The 17,993-nt window shown below is 41.0% G+C and overlaps 1 protein-coding gene across 5 annotated transcripts in view; it reads right to left on the bottom strand.

The window, feature by feature from the left end:
• The window catches only part of EPB41L2 (erythrocyte membrane protein band 4.1 like 2), a 100,036-nt gene extending 82,335 nt beyond the window's left edge, over positions 1-17,701 (bottom strand). For all 5 annotated transcript variants that reach the window (XM_081312871.1, XM_081312872.1, XM_081312873.1 and 2 more), the window contains exon 1: positions 17,670-17,701. The gene's annotated coding sequence lies outside the window, so the exon portion shown is untranslated. The remainder of the gene's footprint in view (positions 1-17,669) is intronic.
• Positions 17,702-17,993: the final 292 nt, after the last annotated feature.

Here is a 17,993-nt window from a genome sequence, read left to right on the forward strand (position 1 = left end):
CAGAAATGGCATCGATTGCAATTCTGGATGATTTCTGGCAGGAGAAGAATAGGGGTAGCGCATCCATCCTGGCTCTACTTGAACTCTTGGTAGATAACCTTCTGGATTGGTACCAGAGATTGAGAATGGGTGTCCCTATATCATGCTGGTTCTCTTCCTTCCTATAGGGCCAATACCAATTGGTGTTGATCCTCCTTAGTCCTTAGTTTGTAGGGTACCACACAGATCAGTGTTGTTTCCATTCCTGTTTAATACCTACAAGAAAACACAGGCGGACATCATCTGTCGCCAGTGGGTAAGGTATCTGATATTTTCTTCTGATGTTTTCAATGGATCGATGGTATTTTTAAAAGAAATATATAAAACTGATTTTTAAACTAAATATAGTACTTGCTGTTCCAATACTAAAATAGCTGAGGAATGCTGGTCAGGTTTTCATATTAAACTTCCAAAGCAACAAACACAATTCTTGGGAATGTGCTTGAAAATTACTTTAACTGAAAGTGCAGTATTGTACAAAGTAAATATTTTGAGTACAGAAACCCACTTTTTTTTTACCAAAAGACCTCGCAAGATCACATTGCACCAAGCAGTTTACATGAAGGCTATTTTAAATCTTGAGTATAGCACAGGGATGAAAATTCTCAGAGGACGTCTCAGTGTTGCTGAAAAATAGGAAAAATAGGAACTCTTCCGAACTTATCTTCCAATAATATTTAGGGCCTTTCTAAAGCCTTGCAGAAAGTTCCATCTCTGATCAGGTGCTATTTAGAGATAAGAATTTTCCCCTTTTCCTTGCCTGAGGAAAAGGAAATAATTATCCTACTGTTGACCATATTTTCTATAGATTATGAGAAATTTATGAAGATTCTCTGGATTCATTCATTCATCCAATAATAGGGCCCGGAACTTGGGAGTCCTCCTAGATTCACAGCTCTCTTTAGAAGATCATATAGTAACTGTGACTAGGGGAGCCTTCGCCCAGGTTCGCCTGGTGCGCCAGTTGCGGCCCTATCTAGACCGGGATGCCTTGCATACAGTCACTCATGCGCTCGTGACCTCTCGGTTAGACTACTGCAACGCTCTCTACATGGGGCTGCCCTTGAGGACCACTCGGAGGCTCCAACTGGTGCAGAATGCAGCCGCGAGAGTCGTGTTGGGGGTCTCCCGATACTCCCATGTTACACCTCTGCTCCGTGAGCTGCATTGGCTTCCAGTTGCCTTCCGGGTGAGATTCAAGGTGCTGGTAATGACCTTTAAAGCCCTACATGGCATGGGTCCGGAGTACCTTAGGGAGCACCTGCTGCCGGCATCATCCTCCCTTCGCCCAGTGCGCTCCCACAGAGGGGGCCTCCTCAGGGTGCCACCGGTCAGAGAGTGCCGACTGGTGACCCCCCAGGGGGAGGGCGTTCTCTGTGGGTGCGCCAGATCTGTGGAACCGTTTACCGGTTGAGCTCCGGATGGCCCCCGACCTTTGCTCCTTCCGACGTGATCTAAAGACCTATTTGTTTGAACAAGCCGGCCTGGTCTGATGGGTCTTGGGATTTTATCAATGTTTTTATGTAAATTTATCTGTTTTATTGGGCATTATGGTTTAATCTCTTCTTAATTTTTGTATTTTTGTATTTTAGTATTTATTGCCCTGTTCACCGCCCTGAGTCCTTCGGGAGAAGGGCGGTATACAAATTAAATTAATAATAATAATAATAATGAATCTAATAGTTTATTATCTAGCCCATATTTTATGATTTTATTAATGGGTTATCTCTAGAATTCATTGGGTGGCTTACTGAATTCAAAATATAATATATACCTTATTAGGTAATTATGATCATGTCTGAAACCTCTTTTTATAGAAGCTTGTTGTGAAGGTAGTGAACTACAGATTCAGTTGTGGAGGAAATATAACTAGTCACTTTTTAGTCAGGATTCAGGCCTAGATGTGGTGCTGAAATCACACTAATTACTCTTGTTCATGATGTGTAATAGATCTGAGATACTAGTACTCTCCTAGTCCTATTGGATCCCTGTTGCTTTTGGTTTCACTCTACATGGCATCCTCCTGGACAGATTTCAGGAGTTGGAAATGGAAATTATTGATTTCCAATGTTTCCATTTCTTCATAACAGGGAGATCTCAGTCAATAGTAATTTGGGTGAAGAGGTCATGGCTTAAAGGATTGAGATGCTACAGTTCTTAAACCCTCACTCCTCCTATTCAACTTCCCTTTGAAGCAACTGCCTGAGAAGTGGGTTTGGGGTAGAACTGAAGATAGGCAGGTATCAACAGCACATTCATGATATATACTTGTAACATCTCAATTCCAGACTGAATAAGAGATCCAATAGGAATCCTACCTAGATGCCTGGAGGTTCTTATGATCTGGGTGAGGAAGAACAGGATCAGGTTTTATTCCAGAAAACAGAATGAATATGGGCGTAGAAACATTCTAGTTCCAGAGATAATAAATCCTCGCTTCTGGATCACATTTCCTCATGAAGTGATGGTTTGTAATCAGAGTTTTTTTTAATTCACAGCTCATGCTGAAAGAGTAAGTAGCAGGTATGGGTAAAAAGGCTTTTGTACAGCTACATCTGGTGCATCAATAATGGCCATTCTTGGATTGCAAGGCCTTGTTTCTAGTTATGCCTTAATTACCTACATTTAGTAAGTTATTTTAAGACTACCCAGAAACTTCAAATGGTCAAGAATTCAGCTACCTGTGTTATAAATAAATAAATAAAATAAATAAACCTTTATTGTCAAAGTACAACATGTGTACATTGAGATTAGCTGAGCCTCCCCCCCCCCGGTGCTCTCTCCCCCCAACACACAGTGATAACAAACCCTCCATCCCACCACACTATGTGAACCAACTACACCACACACCGGCCTCCCAAGTCAATTCTGCATAAGATTATGTCCCACTTAAAAGCCTAACAGCCCACGGATAAAAGCTATTTTTCAGCCTGTTGGTACGGCTGGCTATATTCCTATATCTCCCTACCGGATGGTAGGAGACTAAAGAGATACCGTCCAGGGTGTGAGTCATCCCTGAGAATCTTCCTCACTCTTCCAAGGCAACGAGCCCTGGCGATGTCATCCAATGGTGTCAGGGAACAGCCCACAATGTCTTGTGCTGTGCTCACTACCCTCTGTAATACTTTCCTATCCGCGGCTGTCAGACCAGCATACCAAACCACAATACCATACGAGAGGACGCTCTCTATAGTAGACCGGTAAAAGAGGGTCATTAGCTGTTGTTCTACCCTGTTCTTCCGCAAGACCCTAAAAAAGTGAAGACTCTGTTGGGCCTTTCTAGCCACCTGAGTTGTGTTAACTTTCCAGGTCAGATCTTCACAGAGGTAGACTCCCAGAAATTTAAAGGAGGAAACTCTCTCTACACAGTTCTCTCCGATGTGAAGTGGGGCAGGTTCCTCCTTTTTTCTCCGGAAGTCTAACACCATCTCTTTCGTCTTGCCGATGTTTAGGTGCAAGTTGTTGTTACTACACCATATGGATAGTTTTTGTACCTCCGCCCTATATGCTGTCTCATCCCCACCTGTAATAAGACCCACCACAGTTGTATCATCTGCGAACTTGATTATCGTAGTGGATAAGTCAGATGATACACAATCATGAGTGTATAAAGAGTACAGGTAGGGGCTAAGCACACAGCCCTGTGGCGTGCCAGTGCAAAGCTTCAGGGGGGTGGACAAAGCAGAGCCGACCCTCACTGTTTGTAACCGATCCCTAAGAAAGTCTTGAATCCAATCGCAGATGGCGGGGGAGAATTTCAAGTCAGTCAGCTTCTCGATGAGAATGCTTGGCAAAATGGTGTTGAAAGCCGAGCTGTAGTCAACAAAAAGCATCCTGACGTAACTTCCAGGCTTCTTGAGATGACTTGCTACAGAGTGTAAAGCAGTAGATATGGCATCGTCTGTCGACCTATTTCCCTTGTAGGCAAATTGATGTTTATCAAAGTCCAATGGGAGGCATGTCCTAAGATGTTGGAGAACCAATCTTTCGAAGCATTTCATGACTACAGACGTTAATGCAATAGGTGTGTAGTCATTCAGGCACTCAACTGCAGTTTTCTTGGGGACTGGGACAATGGTAGCTGCTTTCAAGCACGATGGTACACACGCCGTTTGCAAGGAGATGTTAAAAATCCTTGTCAGGACCCCTGCTAATTGATCGGCACAATTCCTGACCACTATCCCCAGCACCCCATCTGGGCCTGCGGCTTTGCTGGGATTCACAGCCTTCAATACAGCTCTCACTTGGTGTTCACACAGGGTGAGTGGCTGAGAGTCAGAAGGCCGGCCAGCAAAGGCTATGGGGTCTGGTCTTTTAACCTTGTAGCGGGCGAGGAATATATTCAGCTCCTCAGCCAACGAGGCATTGGTGTTTGCCATGCTCCTCGTGCTGCCCTTATAGTTGGTTAAGTGCTGCAGTCCCTGCCATACTTGCCTCAGATCGTTGTTCGCTAAATGGTTCTCCACCTTTTGTTTGTATTGTTGTTTTGCCATCCTATGACAGGAGCATCTACATCTTTACATCACAAACTGTTTCTAAATACAATTGAAAGTGTTGGTTGTCACCCTCTACAGGCCCAATAAGATTAAAAAGATAGGTTCCTTCCAAGTCACTTCTCTTGGAGACTAATAAGGAGCCATGTATTCTCCCTGCTGCTCTCATTCATTGCAGCAACGTACTTCTCAAGATCAAATCCCATGCTATTAGGTTTTAGGACAGTTATCAAGAGAGTCCTGGAAGTGGAACTTTGAGTAATAGGCCTCCATTATGGATTTTGGCCTGATGCTGGATTGTTCCTCAATGTCTACTTTACTATAATTGCAATTATCATAGTAAATTTTTATGTTACTTGTTTTGATTTTAACATTCTTATTATAGGAGTGTTAGCCACACAGACGCCTTCAGAATTGGAGAAGATTATAATCCTAGGAAATAAATTTGTCTACAGCAGTCCCCCAATCAATTAAATTAGCAATTCTGTCAAAAGGGAGATAAACTACAGTAGTCCACCATTATTTATTGTGACCAGACCATATTGTTCATTACTGCTTTACTATCCAAGTGTTTATTAACACGCTCTTTAATCTGCTGAAAAACTTTGCACTGTACAGAAATCAAGCTGACAGGTTTGCAATTTTCTGTCCCTTCTGTTTTTTGCACATGTGGAGAAAAATTTTTCTCCTCCAATCTCTCGGAATTTTGCCAGTTCTCAATGAGTTCTTAACCAGTACAGACAGCACTAGCAATAGTACTTATATACCACTTCATAATGCTTTACAGCCTTCTCTAATCAGTTTAAAAAGTCAGCATATGGCCCCCAACAATCTGGGTCCTCATTTTACTGACCTCAAAAGGACAGAAGGCTCAGTCAGCCTTTAGCTGGTGAGAATCGAACTGCTGGCAGTCGGGAGAATTAGCCTGCTGCGTTCTAACCATCAGGGCATCACAGATGCTGGTTCTGTGCTAACCTCTCCCAATTCTTTCTGAATCTTAGGATACATTTCATCTGGCTCAGGAGACTTGAATTCATCTGAATTAGCTATTTTTTAAAATCTTTCTTTGTCCATCTTAAGTAGCAATCCACTATCACCACCCTTTCACTATAGACATAACGATGGCAACCTAGCTCATTTTTCTGACAACAAAAAGACAGCTATAAAATATAAAACAAGACATTCTGTCTTGTCACCTGTTACCAATTCATCCCTTTCTTCTGTCAGTCTATTTGCCTTCCTTTTGGTTTCTTTCATAGCTAAAAAAAAGGAAAATACTTTCTTGTTGTTTGGGACATTTCATAAAAGCTTTGGTTCAGTTCTGCATTTTAATTGTTCTGATCCTTATCATTTCCAGAGACTGCCTTGTATCTTCCTTTTGTTATAGGTTCTTTCTTCCATTTCCTACAGATGGCTCTTTTCCTTTTCAGCATTTCAGAAACTCTAATGAACATCAACATGGTGTCTGTCCTTAGATGACTTACATTTTCCTTCTAGAAAGAATTGTTTGCAGTTGTGCAATATCTCAATGCAAAATATCTAAATTTGCAGATTTTCCCAACCTTGTCAAAGACTTTTCACATTAATTTAATTTTAATTTAATTTAATAATATTTCTATACCGCCCTTCTCCCTGAGGACTCAGGGCGGTTCACAGGGCAAGAATAAAATACAAAGTTACAAATATTAAAAGAAAATTAAATAATTGCCCGATTTTAAAACAATTAATATATTACAATTATAAAACCCCAAAGATAATATTAAGAATACAAGAATAAAAAACCCCACCAATCCCCCATCAGGCTAGGCCGGCTTGTACAAACAAAAACGTCTTGAGATCGCGACGAAAGGAGCGAAGATCGGGCGCCATCCGGAGCTCTACCGGTAACTGATTCCATAGTTCCGGAGTGCCCACAGAGAAGGATCTCCCCCTGGGGGCCACCAATCGACATTCTCTGATCGGTGGCACCCTGAGGAGACCCTCTCTGTGGGAACGCACAGGGCGCAGGGAGATTGATGCCGGCAGCAGGTGTTCCCTGAGGTACTCCGGCCCCCTGCCATGTAGGGCTTTGAACACCATTACTAGTACCTTGAATCTCACCCGGAAGGCAACTGGTAACCAATGCAGCTCACGGAGCAAAGGTGTAACGTGGGAGTATCGGGAGACTAAGGATTTCAAGCCTGTAATATATATCCCATGGCAGTATACTAAAGATTTTAATTGGGTTGTATCTCTCAAGAGTATTTCAGGAGTTAAATCAAAAGTTTTCCCAAAAAATTAAGTATTAGATTGAAAAAACAACTAAATCCTGGAGCAAAATCTATCAAATAGACAACAATATCAGAACTTTTGAAAAATTTTAACACACTTATCTTATTTTACATGTAGTAAAACAACATCTCTGCTTGAAAATGGTGAAACCTAAAATTTAAACTAAATAGCTTTCAGATTCCTCATTTATGGTTTACTGTTTATAATTGGTATATATATGGTGGCTATATTTAACATTATGTAAGTGAATAGCCATTAATACAATTTGACACGTTTGATTCTCCCTTATCCTCATACCACAAATTTGCTCTGAGGGTTGTTATCTCCAGTTGATTAAACAATAGAATAACAGTTAGAAGAGACCTTGGAGGTCTTCTAGTCCAATCTCCTGCTCAAGCAGGAAATTCTATAACATTTTAGACAAGTCGTTGTCCAATCTCTTCATAGACACCTCCAGCTGGAGAACCCACAACTTCTGTGGGCAAGTCATTCCATTGATTAATTGTTCCAACTGTCAGGAAATTTCTCCTTAGTTCTAGGTTGGTTCTGATTTTTTATTAGTTTCCATCCATTACTTCTTATTCTGCCTTCAGATGCTTTGGAGAATAGATTGACCCCTTTTCTTGGTGGCAGCCCCTGAGATATTGGAAAACTGCTATCAGGTCACTCCTAGTCCCTTCTTTTCCTTAAACTAAAGGTAAAGGTAAAGGTTCCCCCGCACATGCGTGCTAGTCGTTTCCGACTCTAGGGGCCGGTGCTCATCTCCATTTCAAAGCCGAAGAGCCAGCGCTTGTCCGAGGACGTCTCCGTGGTCATGTGGCCGGCATGACTAGACGCCAAAGGCGCACAGTACGCTGTTACCTTCCCACCAGAGTGGTCCCTATTTTTCTACTTGCATTTTTACGGGCTTTCGAACTGCTAGGTTGGCAGAAGCTGGGACGAGTAACAGGCGCTCACTCTGTTACGCGGCACTCGGGATTCGACCCACCAAACTGCCGACCTTCTGATCGACAAGCTCAACGTCCTAACCCACTGAGCCACCGCGTCCCTCTTTCCTCAAACTAGACACACCCAATTCTTGCAACCAATCTTCAAATGTTTCATCCTCCAGTTCCCTAATCATTTTTGTTCTCTGCACTCCTTCTAGAGTCTCAACATCTTTTTTACATCATGGCAACCAAACCTGGATGCAATATTCCAACTGCAGTCTTCTCAGGGCATTATAAAATGGTACCGTATTTTCTGGCGTATAAGATGACTTTTTAACCCATGAAAATCTTCTCAAAAGTCACAGGTCGTCTTATACGCCGGGTGCTGAAACTTTAGGGACAGGGCTGGCTGGAAAACCTGGAGCGGATCTCCCATTTGGTCTGCGCAGGGAAAGCGGGACCAATTGGAGAAGAAGCTGCAGTCTGTGATTTTTTACAGGCTGGGGTCTGGGCGTCTTTCCTTCTAAAGTTGAAGAGCAGTCTATCCCAACTTGAAAGGCAGATGGGGAATGCAGCAGCCAGAGCAGCTGCTTAGCTCTAAGGACACATTTGACTCAGGAATTGGGCGGGCGGGTGTTCTGTACCAGCCTGCTACCGGCCCTGCAGAAAAGGCAGGGACAACCCCTTTTACAAGAAGGCAAGAGGCTGGAATTACGCCTGCCAAATTTATTGCTACAAAAAAAAATAGAACAAGACACAAACCAAGAAACAGGAGCTTTTCAAGCGGTTGCCTTCAGCAAACCAGCCCTCCCACGCATTCCCCCTGGCCTCCTCAGGGTGCCACCGGTCAGAGAATGTAGACTGGTGGCCCCCAGGGGGAGATCTTTCTCTGTGGGCGCCCCAGAATTATGGAACCAGCTACCAGTTGAGCTCCGGACGGCGCCCAATCTCCGCTCCTTCCGCCGCGACCTAAAAACATACTTGTTCGAACAAGCCGGCCTGGCCTGAGGGGGGATTGGGGGGGTTATTATTTTATTGGGGTTATTTATTATGTATTAATTGTTCTTTTAACGGGCATATATTTAATTACTTTTAACTTTTGTAATTTTGTATTTTACTCTTGCCCTGTACACCGCCCTGAGTCCTTCGGGAGAAGGGCGGTATAGAAATATTAATAAATTAAAAACAGTTCAGGGCGTGGCTTCTCTCTGCCTCCTTCCGAGGAGCCCCATTGCCTTCCTCTGTTTACTCCTGATTGACTGCCTCCTGCGTCGGGCGTCCTTGAACAGGGCCAGCTGTGGGTCATCTTCATCCACGCTGTCAGGCTCACACAGCTGGGTCTGCATCGTGACCAGATGAGGGGGGCCTGGCTGAGGACTCTCATCAAGCTCTTCAACACCCCCCTCCTCCTCCTCCTCTGAGTCATCCGACCCAACTGCCGAACCCACAGGCTGACCCTGAATCACAACAGCGGGCTAGAAAACCTGGAGTGGATCTCCCTTTTGGGAAAGCTTTAGAGTGAATTAGGAAAAGTTTAATCCACTTGCACTGTTTTATGTTTACATGTTTGATGACAAACAGCCTTATGTTTATAAGTGACAGTTTTCCTACTAAGTACCTGCATGTCATAAGCATTTGAATTAAAATTACCATATTAAAATCAAATGTGATGTTTTTTAATTATTTGGTGTGCGTTGGAAGAGGGTTAGTCTTATACGGCGAGTATATCCCAAACCCTATAATTTAGCAGGAAATGTAGGGGGTCGTCTTATACGCCCAGTCGTCTTATACGCCGGAAAATACGGTATTAACACTTCATGTGATCCTGATTCTATCCCTCTGTTAATGCAGCCTAGGACTGCACTGGCTTTTTGGCACCTGCGGCACACTGCTGGCTCATATTTAAGTGATTGTCCACTAGGACTCCAAATGTAAAGAAACAGTATAAATCAAATCAAATTTCTCCAAGAAAGTTTTACAATTCCATGAACATTACATTTTCTTAAGCACTGGTGAAAAAGTTTGAAAATCTAAGCATGCTGTGTCAACATTGTCACCTCATCCATATTTCTGCTGGATCTAAAAAAACCAAATCTCTAAAATTTTGGTAAGATGTAAATACCCTGATAAATTACTTTCAGTAAAGTCTGTTCAGCCATGTGCTTATTTTTTCTTTGATTGAAATACAATTTCAAAGATTTTTAAAGATTCGTCACTCACAACCAATAGCAATACAGCTATTCAGAAAGACATAACAGCAATAGAACTTATACTTAAATACAACTCCATTGTGTTTTACAGCACCCTCTGAGCTGTTTACAATAATGCTAACATTGTTTACATTCCTTACTCAGTATTATTATTGTCATTCAGATTGCTTATTCAACATACACATTTCCATTAAAAAATGAATGTATTGCAATCCACCACTGATAAATATGTAAAGGAACACTTGCAAATCTGTACTTGAATTTTTCTCTTTGCATTTTAAATTTTCCACTTATGGATTATTTCCCATTAAAATTTGAATAATATTGCAAAATAAATAAATGGGACAAGCAGATTCCGTTATTCATATTGCTATAGAACTGGTAAGCACGCAACTCTTAGCATATGTACACACTCACCGCCAGCATTTAGTACTTATTGTATACAGAGTACATCATTATCTGACAGTTTGGGTTACCCCTCCAATTATCCAGCAAAATTCTTTGGTAAACAACAATAGCTGTCATGTCTACAGAATTAACTAGCATCACCTCAGGAATAGCCTGCCTTGGGTTCCTTTTGAATTACATGCAATTATGGGAAGTTATTTATTGGGAAAAAATGTTCATGCAACAGTGATGAATATACAAACATTTTGAATTTAACTATATAAAAAGTATGACTGCTTATTAGATACAAATCTACATATACAATATAAAACTACAGGTAGTCCTTGACTTACAACCGTTTGTTTAGTGACAATTCAAAGTTACAATGGCACTGAAAAAAGTGACTTATGATCATTTTCACACTTATCAACTGCTGTACCATCTCCATGGTAATATGATAAAAAATTTGGATGTTTGGCAACTGGTTCATATTTATCATGGTTGCAGTGTCCTGGGGTCATGTGATCACCTTTTGCAATCTTCTGGCAAGCAAAGTCAATGGGAAAGCCAGATTAACAAGAAAGATTCTAAAATGAGGCAAGAAAGATTCTAAAATGAGGTCGTAAATTGAGGACTATCTATGTTTCAAATTCAATGAAAGATAGTAAACTTTTGTGAAGTTAATTACCATGTTATTTTTCAATGGGCCAACTTAACAGACAAGAAATTTATGCTACATCAAAAAGCAAATGCTTTCTTTCAGAAAGCATGTTGTCATAGTCCAGCCATTGTGAGTTATATACCATGTAAATCATGATGGCTTGCTGAACTAATTGTGGTTAAAACTTTGCTCATTATTATGCATTTTAAGATACAAGAATGCAATTTCTTTATGTTACACCGCTTTGACAAAACACTAGATTTCAGGATTCATTTTATTTCTTACCAGCAGTAAAACATTTTGATTTTATGACAAAACAAATACAATTTGTACCAGTTGAGAAAAACAGGATAGTTGCTTTCAATAGAATCCAACAGGTCTAATTCTTTGAATATGTTAAAGCAACTAAACATCCATCTGTCAGAGGTATTTTAATTTAGACTCCTGCATTGAGTAGAGTAAGGGACGCGGTGGCTCAGTGGGTTAGGACGCTGAGCTTGTTGATCAGAAGGTTGGCAGTTTGGCGGGTCAAATCCCGAGTGCCGCGTAACAGAGTGAGCGCCTGTTACTCGTCCCAGCTTCTGCCAACCTAGCAGTTCGAAAGCACGTAAAAATGCAAGTAGAAAAATAGGAACCACTATGGTGGGAAGGTAACAGCGTTCCATGCGCCTTTGGCGTCTAGTCATGCCGGCCACATGACCACGGAGATGTCCTCGGACAAGTGCTGGCTCTTTGGCTTTGAAACGGAGATGAGCACCGGCCCCTAGAGTTGGAAACGACTAGCACACATGTGCGGGGGAACCTTTACCTTTACCTTATTGAGTAGAGTAGTAGTATAGTTGATGGTCTAGCAAGAACTTTCCAAATTGCAAAAAAGCTCTGTATCTTTTAGTGAAACTGGGAATGCCATGAATGAAAAGACTCCCACACCAATAAGAGTAAGAAAGTGTTTTTAGCTAGCTTCTTCTTCCTGTGGCAGCCCCACAGGCAACACATAAACATTGTTCCAAAAGTAACACAATTTTTCCAGACAGCACAGGAGAGTGCAAAAGCAAAGAAGAATATATCTTGTTCCAATAGAAGTATCTCAAAAACTGTTTCTCAACCTTCCTACTTTTGATTTTTCTAATGCAAATGCAAGATGTAATCCATAACCAATTTAAATGCACAGCAACTTACATCTGTGCATTCAACAAATGTGCACTGTAATCAGTTTCAACACTTGCTGAATAAAGAAAAATAATCATAATATTAGTAGCATATCTCAAATGTTTAAAAACAAAACTACTTATGCAAGACAAAGGAAACAAACCATCAACAGGAAACAAAAGAACAGCTTTCTGATCATACAGCACTATGCTGACAAGTATGATGCTGCCATTTGGAATACATGTGAAAAAGGCAAAGGTTAGATTGCAGGCCTACTACTAGGTTTCCTGAAAATCAGATTCAATCTACTTCAAATTATATTTTAAAAAATCCCTAACATTACTTTGTGCATATATAAAGACAACGGTAACACATTTCTCAGTTATCTTTCCTTAGAAGATAGTTAAAGCAATGCAACATGTGGATTTCCAGTGACATAGCAAGTCATCTCTTCCACTTTCACCCATCCATAGTCTAAATCAAGGGTGTCAAACTGCCGACCTGCGGGCCAGATGCGTCACGTGGAAGACACACCCACCCCATTGCCGGCAATGGCAAAACTGTCCCGATACTTTGCGCGACATCACATGATGTCGTGAATCTGACATGTCTGGTCTAAATCACCGCCAGGTGATCTCTCTAAGGACTACCTGTATTCTAACTTTAACTTCTTGAAAGTCATCAATTATAGGCCAAGTGTCTTTTATGCTGCATTGAATTCTTCGACGAAATAAATCTAATAAACAAATCTCATAACATGCATGTGAGAAATGTGAAGAAACAACTTTAAGAAATCGGTAAAAATTCTAAGACACATCAAAGGGAATACAATGGGAAAAGTTAAACCTTGGAAGGGACAGATTGAATTAACCTCTGCTTCCTAATTAGAAAAAAATATATATTAACACAGGTTATGTTAAAAATGTAAATATGTTTTTATTATACTAAATAACAGAATTAGATAGTAAAGATATTAGATTTCTAGAAAGATGTCCCTAATGCTACAAAATATATTATACAGCTATTCTGTTTTCATCCTGAATTGATTTTTGTATTAAATGAAAATGGTAAAAAAAAGAGATGGAAAATACAGATTACAAATATATGGCATTTATAATAAAATCTCAACAGCATAGCATGATGGCACCCCCCCCACACACACACACACACAAAGGCTGGAATCACAAAGAATGTAAAATTACATTTTCTAATTAAATATGAAAAACACACCTCCTGGAGATTTAATATTGCTCTGATTTCTGACAACACCAAATATACTATAAAAATAGAATGGATACCTTCATTCTATTTAATATTTTTATGCATTGCTCTTTTTTTGCAAATGTCAGTATGTTTTATAACAGAAAACCTGAACTGTAACAATACAATATGCCCAGATAGCACCTAATTCTGGATGACAGTGAAAGACCACCAAATTAGGCTAGGCTAATCAGCATCCTTGGAAAAGACAGTAACAAAACATTTTCATATGACTGTCAAGAAAATAACACACATTTGCCCATGCAGTCACCCACAATCGAGCTCAACTTGAATCTTTACTTTTTAATATAGTATGTTAAAGCAGAATAAAAATAGTATTCATTTTAAAAGATGGGAGAGGAAACAAGAAAAACATGGAAACTATTCATGCAACATTCATATAGATAAGTTCTTATGAAAAGGCAGATCTTCATTAAGGACCTTAAAGATGCCATTATAAATGCTTCACTAATATCAGAAATGACAGCATTCCATATAGAAAGTAAAAAGGCCATCTGAGGTTGGGCAAGATGGCATTCTGTGGTTCTCGGCACATGCAGGTGAGCTGTTTCCTTCTCAAACTAGAAAAATCAAAGACATGTCTCCTGAAGCATAAAAGAATCAAACTTCCCTAGAGTTTTAAAAGAAACATTCTGTTTCAGTAAAGTTGAATATAAGAACAATATGGCTTTACATATGTTTATTTCAGAATTACACCTACATGAGGGGGGATCCTTTTTTGCTTCGCTGGCCTCATTACACTTTCCATTGTCTTTGTGTGTAAACAGGGAAAGTAAGACAATTAAAGTAAACAGTCTCAAAAGGAGTGGCATTTTATTCCTCCTCTTCAAACAATGGAAGGTAATAAGTTTACTTTTCCTTAACCCGGAACTCAATCATACATCCCAAATCAGGTAATTACCCCAAATACTTATAATAGTCCAATCATAATAAAAAAAATCCCATTTGTAGACCTGGAAGAATGTTTTAATGCTTCTGTTGAAGATACTGGTAGAGGACCTGAAGAACAAAGTTAGGGACAATCATCATGGAGAAAATCTATGTGGTCAGGAATTGACATTGACTTGATGGCACATAATCAATATGTTGCAGATCTTGAAGGACACTCAGTACTATAAAATTTTGAAATAATTTCTAGAAATATATTCTTTTATGACAGATTTTTTAAAAAATCTCTATAAATCAGCAGTATTTTTGCTGTTTACAGTAGATCAGCTCATGTTACATCTGAACATTAACTTTTCAGAAATTTGGAGATATTATAAAACTTGCATTAACTGAAATACACTTGTCAATTTTTATCTGTTCTATTACCTAGTTACACTACGTCTCTGTACTGTATGTTTACTAAATTTCAACCAATTCCCAGGAGAGGGGACAAAATTGCTCATAATTATGGCTGCACAAGCTGCTTATGTTCAAAAACTATTACCGTGATTGTATAATAATCAAATCCTTTCCCCAAAAAAATAATTTTGAAATCATTGTACTTAAGACTGAAGTTTTATTTCCAGTATGTTCTAAGCTTAATCCAAAAACTACTGATCAACAAGTTGGACTAAATTTCAAACCAATAAATAAACTATACTGAGATAATATATTCATTAAAATAATTGAAAGTTTACAAAACAATTCTATGTTCAAAGTTCAAAAAATGTTTCATTAGACAAGATAGACAAAAATTCAGGAAAAAAGGGTGTGGCAAAGTAAGTGTTCAAGCCACATCTATACTAAAGTGCAGTACATTCTTACATGAAATATCCGTAGATATGTACATTGGGCCTTTTCCAGGACAGAAGATAGTTTAAATTACAGAAAAAATGTCTGAAAAAAATCAAACAAGGCAAATATAAAGGCAAGCTAATAAAGACAAAACCCTTTGTATTTTGCATTTGTACCTATTAGAGTATGTCACAATAGAAAGATATGAGTTCAGTTTATCCTTTGAGATTCAGAACTGAAGCCAAACTAGACAGAGCTCTGTTGAAATAAAAAAAAAATCTATATTTCCACAATCCTTCATAGTACCCTAGCCTAAAACTTTCATTTTTATCAACTATCCAGAAACAATGTTTCTCCATTAACATTATAAAATAAACAAATCACAGCTTTCGTATTCCATCCATTACATTTTCTCATACCATACAATATCCTAGCCTGGAATATCCTGCATGAATGAAAAACAATTAGCTAGGTAAGATTAAAAAATGGGACACAACAGTCATTAGTCTTCACTCTTCAAAGTACGAAGCTAACATTTTCATCAGGTTGAGGCCAAATCTTAGTGACTTCAGTCTTCTCCATCTCACTTACCCTATATCACCTACCCTAAACCAAAATTATCACTTTCTAATCGAAGCAATGCAGATTGTGGATACAATCCTGAGTAATCATTTCTCTATGTACATGTCCTGATACTGATTCAGACTTACGTTAGCATAATCTAATACCAAATGTGTCCTCCTAATATTCATTTTTAAATTTCAGAAATTAAATTTAGGATTTTACAAGCGCCACTACTTTTGGGGAGAGGGACAAGTTGTTTTGCAGTAGAAAAATGTTTGGATTCACCCTGAATAAAACCTGTGGTATAATGCCACCATCTCAGTATTTAGATTACCAGGACAAAAAGAAAAACTTACAAACATCATTGTAAGAGTGTTACTGTGGGTTTTAGATTTTTAAAGAGCATTATGTATGCTTGGGGGCCCCCGCTTGGGCCCCCCGAAAGCCCTAATAAGCAGGCATATACATAGAATGAAGGCTATTGCTAAGCACATTGATTTGTGCTTTAAATTGTAAGCCGCCCTGAGTCTTCGGAGAAGGGCGGGATATAAATGGGATTAAAATAAAATAAATAAATAAATAAATAATTGTGAAGATGGTAGATGTTGAATTGGAGAGGCCCAAATTCAAGCACACTTCCACCCAAAGCTTTGTGGATAAATTTTCTGTCCAATTTATCTCATAAGAGTTTCTGTTTTGAGAAAAAATTGGGAGGAGAGCACTACCTACTGTACACTATCTTGGCCTCCTGCAGAAAAGATAGGATATAAGCCCCACAAATATTGTAATATTTTTCAAAAACGGTTAGAAATACCATTTTTTAAATAACTCCGATGCTTCATATGTTAGCTGCGTTCATAGAATACTCCTGCATTCCCTCTTAAAAAAAAAAAACAAAACATTTTTACGGTGATCTTGCCCGGCGGTTTTTCTCCCCAAAACTAACCACAGCAGCCGTCTCCAATGTGTTAAAAAAAAAAAAACAGAGATGACAGATCTCCCCACTTGCAGCGGCTTCCCTAATAAAAGATAAGAGCCTGAGATTTTTGCGGGCGAACTTCCCAAAAACGTGTCGCCGCCGCTCATTCTCTCACTCGCCCCAGGGCGCATTTTGGGGTGTTTGTTTGAACACACGCGGCAAGGTGTAAAAAAAAAAAGGAGGGCGATTGCAACAAGACGAGCGCCGGCTCCAGGATACAACTTAACTCAAGGAAGTTTCCGACGGCGCAGGAGCTTTTTTTTTTTTTTTTTTTGCAAGCGGCAGTGAAGCTGCCTCAGCCTCGGCGCGAAAAAAAAAAAAAGCCTCTCCAGGCCGACGCGCATCTCTGCGTCTCATCCCACCGACCGCGGTGCAACTCGCCGAGAGCGAGAGCCCGGCTCGGCCAGGGTGCGGGGCTGGTCGTCCGTCTCTCCCCTCTCGCTGGACCTCGCCAAGAGGGAAAGGGGTTTCCCGAGGCCGAGCGGACAAGCGTCTTCCCGGCGGAGTTGCTGCCGTCCCCAATCTTCCTCTCAGCCCGGGATGACTTTCGCGGAGGCGGAGGCGGCGGCGGCGCCGAACTACATCACCGGTCTGGCCCAGAGGACGAGGAGGCGAACGGGCGGGAAAGAAGGGCGGAGAGCGGAGCAGAAGCAGCGCTCGGCTCGCCACACGAGCCTGGGGCTGAAAAGGAAGGGGAGCCGCCCCTCCGTTCAGAGGCAGTTAACCGCTGCCCGGGGAGCAGAACCAACAGACCTCCGTTCACCTCAGGCGCTGGAAGAAGGAAAGGGGAAAGCCGAGCGCCTTTCCGCGCTCCGCCTCTCCCGCTCTCTCCTTGCCCCGCTGCCCGCCTCACGCCTTCCCCACTCCGAGCCCCCTGAAGGGAAGAGAAGGCTTGTCTGACGCCAAGCCCCGAGCTCAGGCCCGCCAAAGCAAGAGCGGACAAGGCAGACTGGCTCTAACTGCCCGCGCTGGTCGCTTCCCTACCCGACTTTCCGCCTGCTCGGTCCCCGCGCACCGTCTCTCTCAGTCTGACTCAAAATTGAAATTCCCTGGCCGAGGCCGTCAGCCCCACCCCGGCCCTAAACTGCCTCCGCCCGCAACCACGCCCCCTTCGCGTCTCGAAGCCAATCAAGGGCTTGGGACAGCTCTCGACACCCCCCCCTCCCCCACCTATGCCCTCTGGGGTTTGTTTGTGTTTTTTTTTCCCCGTGGCCCATCAATCACGAACGTGGCCAATTGCTTGCCTCCCTCCTGCTTTTTTTCTAAGCCACGCCCAGCAAATCGGCAGACTTGAAGTTTGAAGAACCG

Source organism: Vipera berus, assembly GCF_964194415.1.
Source record: "Vipera berus genome assembly, chromosome: 1".
NCBI classification, from domain to species: Eukaryota; Metazoa; Chordata; class Lepidosauria; order Squamata; family Viperidae; genus Vipera; species Vipera berus.